The sequence below is a fragment of the Manis javanica genome, chromosome 1 (assembly GCF_040802235.1).
Source record: "Manis javanica isolate MJ-LG chromosome 1, MJ_LKY, whole genome shotgun sequence".
NCBI lineage: Eukaryota > Metazoa > Chordata > Mammalia > Pholidota > Manidae > Manis > Manis javanica.
Genome location: NC_133156.1, coordinates 231,018,494 through 231,027,910, shown reverse-complemented (window position 1 = coordinate 231,027,910; position 9,417 = coordinate 231,018,494). Strand labels below are relative to the sequence as shown.

Here is a 9,417-nt window from a genome sequence, read left to right as displayed (position 1 = left end):
TCTAGCCAGGAGGGTGGCCATGGGCATACTCTCACAGTGAACTTTCTGCAGGACTTCCCAGTTCCACAGGAGGTGCAGGCCACCCAGGCCACCTCCCTGGGGAAGGCTGACAGTCTGGGCACTGCTACCTTCTCCCCGGGGACCCCTTCTACCACCTGGCCCAGTGCCTTTGCCCCACTGCAGGCTCAGTCCTTACTCGGTAGATGCTTCTGCTCAAGCCCCATACTCTGGTATGAGCTCAGAGGCCATCCTTTCAGAACTCCAGTCTGGGTCAGAGGGCTCTTTCAGGAGTGTGCAAGGATGTTTGGGGCTGGGCAAGACAAATAGGAAGAGGGAGGAAGCCGGGTTGGGGCTGGGGGAAGCAGCAGGGCTATCTGTGGCTCTGCTTTAGGGCTGTGTCAACTCATTTAATCTTGACAATAACCTTACGAGGTTAGTCACTAGAACTGTCCATTTCACAAGTGGGGAAACCAAGGCACAGTAAGCTTAATGAGTTTTTCCCAGGTCATATGGCCAGCAAGTAGGTGCAATGTTTCAAAGCCTCAGCTCTGAACCCCTCTGCTACCCTCTGCCACCAGAGGCCTAGATACTCTCTGTCCATTAGAGCCTAGATACTCTCTGGCCAGCAGCGTGGGTATCACCAGGGAGCTTTCTGGAAACGCAGACTCTCAGGTACCGCCATAGACCTGTGGAATCAACTTTTTAACAAGAAACCCCAGCAAATTCAGGCTCACCTACAGTTTAAGAAGCCCTCTCTTAGATCATATAAGCTTCCATGGGTCGATGAGGAAGCTGGAGCTTGGTAAGATTAAGTAACTTGGCAAAGGTCATACGGGGAGAAAATGCAGAGGTGAGAAACTTGAACTCAATTCCTGAGGCCAAGCTTGAGGTGCTGTCCTGGGCACACATTGCTGTTGGGGAGGCAGGAAGCTTTAGTGTAGTTTCAGGCCAAGTTCAGCTTCATTTGCTTGGTGGGTGGTGCTTCCCTTAGAGGAGAGGCACCAAGACTGAGGGGCAGTGAGGCATCCTGCTGGCCAGGGGGCCAGGCCTGCTCTAGTCAGTGGAGAACAGCTGGGTGAGATTAGCAGCCTGCGTGTGCCTCTGGGCCTCCCCTGCAGCCGGGCAGCTCACAGACCTTAGGTCTTAGAGGGAGAGTGGCCTTGTGAGAGTTTCAGCAAAAATAACAAGTGACTAAAAGCAAAAAGCCTGGAGCAAGCACGAGGGTAGGACACTTCCCAAGTGGAGCAGTCTCCTCAGGAGTAGCCACCATGCCTTCCCAAACTGAATCACAAATACCCTTTGTGGCATTGTTGCTAAGGGACTGTCAGTTTCTGCCTCTATGTGCCAAGAGCCTACTTTCTGCTGTGTCTAGGCTCTCTGAGCCCTGATAAGCCTCCTTCATGACAAGCTAGAATCTTTCCCGAAGCTTCCAGACGTATATATCAGAGGCACAGGAAAAAATGCCTAAACCATAGATGGCCTTTCAGATCTGGGAAACCAACATCTCATCCAATTTTGAGGGTTAGGGCCTAGGAGTGTGATACCACCTGCCCTTTGGAGGTCCTTGTGAGCTTGGAAGAAAGTGGGCAGAAATAGATGCCATCCACGCCCACCTAAGAGGAACCTGCTGGGAAGGCATACTGGTTGTCAATGCCAGGGGTGAGGGGAAGATCGAGCCCGAGCAGAGAGGTTACACTTCTCTACTTGAAAGCAGGACAGGGTGAGATGAGAGGAGCAGGTCGAGATGGGGGATCGTAAGCATCGCTTTTACGTGGGGTTTGAGCTGGAGCAATTCTCTTTATGGTGCCAGGAGTCTCAGTCAGGCCAACCAGAAGCAGCAGCTCTGAGCCAGGTGTGGAAGGGGCTGGAGGCGCTTACCCAGGCTCTGCCGCACCCCAGCCCAGGGCCCTGGGGCAGAGAGCACAGCTTTTCTGAATCTCACTTTTCTCCTCTAGAAAATGAGAGCAATAGTAACCACTTCCTAATTTCTGTTGTATTAGATGCTCATATGCATGGCATGTGGTCAACCCAGTGCCTGACACACAGAGGACATTGCAGCCTTTTAAAGTAGTTTTTGATGGGCAGGAAAGTGAAGAAAAGATGACTTTTGTTGCAAAGGCCCCTGTAGATTCTGAGGTAGCCCCTTAAGGAAAGTGTATGTCCTGGTTGAGCCACTATTTTTTAACCAAAGGCCTTTTCCCTCAGCTGCTGCAACACCAGCTTGGATTCCATCACTACTTTTGGTTCCCAAAATGATCCTGAAGGCTTCACGGGCACCAGTTCATTTAATTTAATACTCTCCCCAACTCTTGGGTGTTGTTTCCTTTCCTTTTACAGATGAGGGAGCTGAGATGCAGGGAGGTCAGAAAATCTGAGTGACCTGTCCGGTGTCACACGGCTCTCAAGCAAGGGGATGGGGGAGAAGAAAGGGGGTGGAGGAGGCCCTCCTAGGATGGGCTGGGAAGGCTTTTGGGAGAGGCGGTTTGGGCTGGTGATTTCTCCACTCCCTGACCACCGCGGCTCTCTCCTGCACGAGGGGCCACACACACCAGGCCCTGAAGCTGGCAGACCTCCCAACCACAGCCAAGCCGAAGGGGCAGGCATCTCCAGCTCTCCCGGGCAGGCCTGGCCTCTTGGGAATTATGATCAGGTGCAGCTAATCTAACCAAATGGGGCCCCAGCAGCAGAGTGGTCTCGTCCAGATTGCAACCCCCCAGCCCCCTTTTCTGAAATCTGTGATCTTCCTGCTTGAAATCACCTTTAATTTCCCTCAGGAATGAACAAGCATTTAGAGGTTTGGTTTCAATTACACCTGAAAAAAAAAGTTTGACACAAATTTCAAGCCAAATAAATTAGAAAACCACAGACCTGGAAATACACAGCAAGCAATGGGGAGAGGCAGACCGAGGATCCCTGGGTAAACACAGACACCCACTGCCCCCACAACCCCCAGCCACCAAGGCTGCCTTTCTGGGCTGGTGGCTCACCATGCCCCTGAAAGGTCTGGGCCTGCTCCCTGCTGCTCTGAAATGCCTGGGGCGGCCTTTTCCTCCCCTACCCTGTCCTTCTCCCCGAGGAAGCCTTCCCTGACTGCCCAGCCACCCTGATCTCTCCACCTTTGAGCTCCTGGAGTGCCAACACTACGGTTGACTTCCCTAGGACAGAGAAGGACCTGGCCACAACCTCTTTCCTCCTAAGTCTCTCCTATTCCCTCAGCAAGTACTCACTAAGTGGAAAACACTGCAATCCCGCTTTCCACTTGCATGTGATGAAACTGGTTTCCTTTACCTAAGCCTCGTTGTTTCTCCTACCTTCCCTGCTAAGAAGTCTCACCCAGTCTCTGGGTCTCAGCTTCAACAGCGCCTCCAGAAGGAAGTCTTTCTTGATTGCTCCAGGCCAAGTGGTCGGTGTGTCTTGGAGGGAATCTGAGGACCCAGCCTATTTGACTCCAAAATCTCTGGGCAGCCCTATGCCTCTCACTGCCAGGGTCTGACTGGACATGTAGGACATAAGACCCCAGAGACAACAGCAGCCCAGCACACAAGCTGTGCCATCACCACCTGCCTGTAATGCAGCCATTTGGAGGAGGTGTCTAAGGGCAGAGGGATCCCAAGTAGACATCAACAAATATCTGCTCCGATAACAAGGTCCCCAGAGATGGGCCAGGCTCAAAGATGTGGCCTTGTGAGCACCAGATCTCCTGGCCACAGAAGCCTGTGAAGGGTGGCTGGCTGGAGATCGGAGATCCGGCGCCACCTCCACATTGAGGAGGGCTGGGACTGGGTGGGGGTGCCCTGGGAGGGGTCCACTCTACCTCGTCGGGCCAGTCCTAGGCTCTGGCACTGCCACCACCCCCCACCGGGTCCCTATGCCAGAGGCCCCCGGAATGTGCCAAAGCTGCTCCTGCTCTCTTCTTCTCACCCTGCCCGGGGGTCTGACTCTGTCCTCTTCCCCCCATCTGCACACCTCTGCCCTCTGTCCTAACACAGTCCCCTGTCAGTGCACACCTGGGTGGTTGAGGTGTTTGATCTGCTGTTTCTGACATGGGAGCAGGGCTGATCTCTTATGAAAGAGAAATCACATCACCTCCTCTGAGGCCCTGAGGTGGCCCCCGGGACCAGCCGCTCTCCAGCCTGGCTCATGAGCTCCTTTGGGATGGGGCCCCTCCGACCTTTCAGTCCTGTTGGTCTCTGAATGTCCTCACCCTCTGGCTACACGTCCTTCTCACTCCACTCTTCCTCCCTTTTGCACTTGGTTCTCTCTGCCTGGAGTTCCTTCCTTAGCTTCTCCTCTGCCTGCTGAAAAGCCTCAACTACTCCCCTGGTCTTAGCTTAGACACCACCTCCTCCAGGAAGTCCGTTGCACATGCCTTCCTGGCTTAGGTTATACACTTGCCTCCATGCTTCCAGCAATCTACTTCCATTACAGAAAAAGCTCACTTCTTAGTTGTTTTTTTCTTTTCCCATTAGATTGTGAACTTCTTGAGGACAAAGTTTCATCTGTGAATTGATGGTCGTTACCCAGAAATTTCAATAAATATTGGAGGGGGAAGTAAAGGAAGAAATGGAGGAAGGAAAGAAGGGGAGGAGAGAAAGAGGGAGGGAGAAAGAGCTGGAGGGAATCCCCGAGACGTGGGAGCCGGGTGACACCAGCCTTGGCAGAGGAGGTGGCGGGGCACATGGTTGGTGGGTGTTTGTATGGGAAGCAGAGCTGATTAAGGTGCTTCTGGGGAAAAGCCTAGCTTCCCACGCTTGAACGTCAAGGCCTCGCAGTCTGGTCCTAATGCTGCCAATTGCATCTCCCACTTTGAATGCACTTCTGACACACACACAACCACCCTCACACTGTTGGCTGTGGCCCGGCCCCACCACTGACCTGCCTGCCTCACTTTCCCTTCTCTGAGCCACTTGGTCCTCTACCTGGGCGGGGCCCCTCCCAGTTTGAGGGTCTGTCCCTGGCATCCAGCATGAAAAACCCTCATTTCTGGGAAGACAGAGGGAAAGGATAATAACGTAGTCACGAGGGTTACAGTGGAGGGGCCTCCGGAATACCTGGCTTCTCCAAAGCTGCCGAGGGGGTCCAAGGGGGCCTTGTCTTGGCTAAGACTTGGAGCGTGAAGGAGGGTGCCAGGACGTCAGGCCCTCGGAGGCATGAGAGCCGGGCAGAAAGACACACCGATGGGAGATCTGCTGTGTCCACTGTCCTTCCTCTGCCTTCCTCCAAAGAACTTCCTTCCGTCCTAGAGAACAACTTCTCTCCTCCATGCAATCCCCGCTCTGAGGGGTGTGGTCCGCCTGCCTCCTTCCCACCCAGCCCCCAGCCCCCAGCCCCCAGTGCCGCCCTCTCTCAGGCTCTGGCTCTGGCTCTGGGTGTTTTGTTTTATGGCCAAGGTGTGAGCACCGGTCACCCTCTTGCTCCTACTGGTCTGGAACTCTCTCAGCAACAACAGGAAGCTCATTCTTCTCCAGGTGGCCCCTGGTGGAGCCTAGAACAGGTGCTCAGAGACACCTGACAAACCTAAACACAGTTCAGGCATGACTTCCAGGCGCAGGGCTGGGCAGCACACACGCAGAGGTAAACATGCACCGGTAAGTGTATGTGACCATGCCACCTAGGGACACCCAGCCGGTGCTGAGGGCTCGGTGTTGATCTTTGTAGCAATCTGTTCCCTGACTGGGATGCTGTGACAGCAACGAGAAACCAATGCCCACAGTCACAGCTCCCAAAAGGGGCTAAGCCAGGTCTCAGATGCTGTTGCTATGACTCCTAACCCGGCATTCTCTCCCTTCACACCGAATGCCCTTCCTGCTCCCAGGGTTGTCCCAGGACTGGCAGGAGCATCCCGAGAAATGGAACACAGAGGTCTTGGAAGGCCTTTAGAGGACAGACAGGTCCTCAGATGCCAGCCAGGGCTTCTTCCCAGACAAGGAGGTAGTATAGGTGAGGGCCCAAGTACCTGGTGACCTTGGCCACAGCCTGATCCTCCCTGTGCGAGAGTGACAAGGACCACAGCCCCAGGCAAGCTTAGAAATGTCCCAAGAGAATTAGGAAGTTTGAAAGCAAAGTCAGAATGTCCTACATTATCCAATTATTCTGGCACCAAAATTCCTGTGCTTCCAGCTCGGTGGTCATGAGACTAACCCCGGGCATACCGTTTCAGTGATGTCAGTGCGTGTAATCAGAATCAGAAACACATGCATGAAAGAGCCTGTGTGGGTTCAGTGAACCTGGGAAATCACACTTTGAGGGGAAGACCCACCGGATGGGACCATAGAATGCCAGAGGTCTGTACTATGTGCATTTGCCATGGCCCCTGGCATCAGGCACACCCCTTTCCCCAACCCCACCCAAGTATAGTGAATGCCAAGAGCGTTGGAATCATTTCAGTAGCTGTTTGATAACCCAGAGGATATAACACAGAGTCAGAATAGGGCTTGCTGTGTACAAGGGCTTCCTCGTCTGTGCCTTTGGTCGTGTCCACAGCACCCCTGTGTCCTGGGCTGGCAGGGATACAGTCAGCCCCCTTCCCAGGTGGACAGCAGGACAGAGATAAAATGCCTTGCCCAAGGTCACACCATCAATTCAATTGCACAATTGTTTATTGACAGTGACTCAGCACCATGCATGTTGACAGTGCACACCTCCTTCAATTTTAATTTTCACAACAATCCTGAGAGGCAGAAATTAATATCCTCAACTGGGGAAACTGAGGCTCAGAGAGGCTGTTAGCTGGCAGGAAGGATGCTGTTGTCTCTGAGCTGTTTCTCATCTACCCAGGATGACAGGCCAGCAGTGGGCAATGGGGCAGAATCCAGAAGGAGTACTCCAGAATCCAGAGTACTCCAGGCCTGCCTGATGGGACACCAGCCCCCACCCCTCCCCCAACAAGAATGTAAGCAATGTTTGACAATGACTTGTGACCCAGTCCCCCACCCCCTAGGGGGAGATGGGACCCTGTGCTTTCCCAATGGGGCGGGCTCTGTGGGCGGGGGCTATGTGTCCTTTGGGATATATGGTGCCCACAGGGAGAGAGTAGGCCCTGGGTTGGTGCGGGTGGGGCACAACAACATTGTGACTGCCTCACTGTGTGAGCACCTGGCCCGGGGCCAAGGCAGGGCAGGCAGCCACCAGCTGGGAGTTGGCCCTGGGGGGGAGCTCTGAGCACGCAGCTTCACCCCTCGGGTACTGCAGGCCGAGGCCCAGGGGAAGGTTGTCCAGATTTGTACCCTCTCCATGGAGAAAAGTCTGCAATACTGTGGGAATGCCGGATTTGTACCCCCAAACTTGCTGGCCCAAATCCCCTCCAGAATGGGATAAAATCCCTTGTATGCACTCATGCAAACAAGCACAAGAGATTACAGCCTACGTGCATCCCTGGACCCAAAGGACTCCAAAACCTTTATGGTAACATGCAAATAATTATAAAATTACCTTAGAGTTTGAATAGATCTCCCAGCTACAGGGCCATTCCTTTTCTATTATTTGGTTCTTACAGCTGCCTTTAAGCTAAAGCTCAGATAACCTTTCCTGAAAACATCTTTTGCAGATGAAGGAACTGCCTTCGGCCAACAGAGAAGATTTCAACCAGGTACATCACCAGCTGGCGAAGAACTGGCACTAGAAGCGAGTTCTGTGGCTTTTAGTCAAAAGTCTTCCTTCCTCTTCTACCCCCTGCTACCTCGGGCCTGTGCACTCTTTCAAGGGGCTCCCCACTGGGTGCCTGGCTCTCGATTTTCATTACTCTGCGCTGTTCTTGAAGGTCACAGCAGCCGTGCTCTGCCTTGGCGGCTTGGCTCCTGTCCTCTTAATGTAGCCGGGGCGAGACCCAGAGCTTCTTCCTGGTTATACAGGGGAGAGCATGGCCTACCCAGACACCTAGGCAATAATGGATGCACTGTGTTAACAGGCACGATAGAGGTAGGGGTGGGGGAACGGGGGACATGGTCCAGGCCAAGACAACGTATCCTTGAGTTGCTTGCCTAGTTTCACCCTTCTGGGGACAGGAATCTTCACTACAAAAGATCTGTGGAGTGTACAGAATAGACATCAGTCTGAAACTTCTCCACTGGGTGTATTCTAAAAAATTGAGATCTCTTAAAAAATGGCAAACAGTATTGAGAATGTCTTAGCCCATGCTACGAAAAGAGATTGGCTACCCAGTGGGGTGACGGTTTGTGGCTGGGGTCCTCATTCTCTTGCACAGGGCTGGGCACATCCGGGGTGAGTCAGCCGTGAGACGCGGGGTGGTTCAATTCTTCATCTTCTCTTCCTTGGGTTGGAAATAGACTGACTGGCCTCCGAAGTCGGTTTCTCCTAGTCTGCGAACAGGACAGATGTGAAAGGCCCGGCAAGTGTCTGTGATCTGGGTGAAAACATCTGCTTCCAGCACAAACTAAACACATCAGCAGGAGCCAAGACCGTCCCACTGCCCTGGCTACCGTTTGACTTCTTTTATTAATAACTTGGGAGGATTGCAGGCAAGGACTTCTGGCAGGAATGAAAGGAAATGATCCAGGGGAAAAAAAAAAATCTAACCCATAAATAAGTTAATGTCACCGGGGGAGGGTGTTTGATCTTTTTTTTTTTAAATGAAATATGGACACTTCCCTTCAGAACCCTGCAGGTGGAGGGAGAAGCCGAGAGAGATGTGTTCTCAGGGGTTAGCGGGGGTGGGGACGGAGGAAAGACATGTCACTTTCTGACTGTGACTCTTCTCATGGGTCTTTTGGGAGCTCAGCTGTGAGGAGGGCATCAGGCGAATAGAAGAGCACGAACTTGGGTCTCGGGCAAAGCTGGGTTTCAGACTAGCTGTGTAATCTTGGGCAAGTTCAAGGACCAAACCTCATGCTGGTCTGTGTCATCTGGGGGAAATAATGCCTACCTTACAGAACATTGGTGGAAACTGAATTTGAAGATGTGATATATTAATCAGGGTAAGTATTCACCATCTGGCAAAATAATGAAACTTGACAGTGGAGAGGCACAACCTAACCCAAATTGCCTGCTGAGTCCAGTGCAGGGCAGCGGGCACCCAACCCCTAACACCACCCTGAGACTCCAGTGGGTGCCCACATGTCCTGATGCCCTGGCGAGCTGGTTCTCACCTGCCCTTCCACTCTAATGATCATTGCCACCCAACCCCATTCACTAAAGTGTCCATTTCAGATGATAAATTATATGGTCGCTTCCATCTCAGGGAGGCAGACTCCCTCTTCCCCTGATGCCACCACCTCTACATGCGGCATCCAACATCCTCCCAGCACAATGGCCCCTAAATGCCTCAGTCCAGAAGGTGCTCGTGCCATCTGACCCCATCTCATTGGCTAGACGGGTCTCACGGCTTCACCTGCCAGCACTGGTGTCTTCCCATTTGCCCAGGAACAAGCGGTGAACCAGATATGGGTGTGCCAGCCTGAA

At 53.0% G+C, this 9,417-nt stretch overlaps 1 long non-coding RNA gene across 1 annotated transcript; it reads left to right on the top strand.

Annotated features, from left to right (window-relative positions):
• Positions 1-7,153: 7,153 nt before the first annotated feature.
• Positions 7,154-8,541, top strand: LOC140850400 (uncharacterized). The gene is made up of 3 exons (XR_012133190.1): positions 7,154-7,404; positions 7,547-7,588; positions 8,286-8,541. It is a non-coding gene; the product is annotated as an uncharacterized lncRNA (long non-coding RNA).
• The last annotated feature ends 876 nt before the right edge of the window (positions 8,542-9,417 follow it).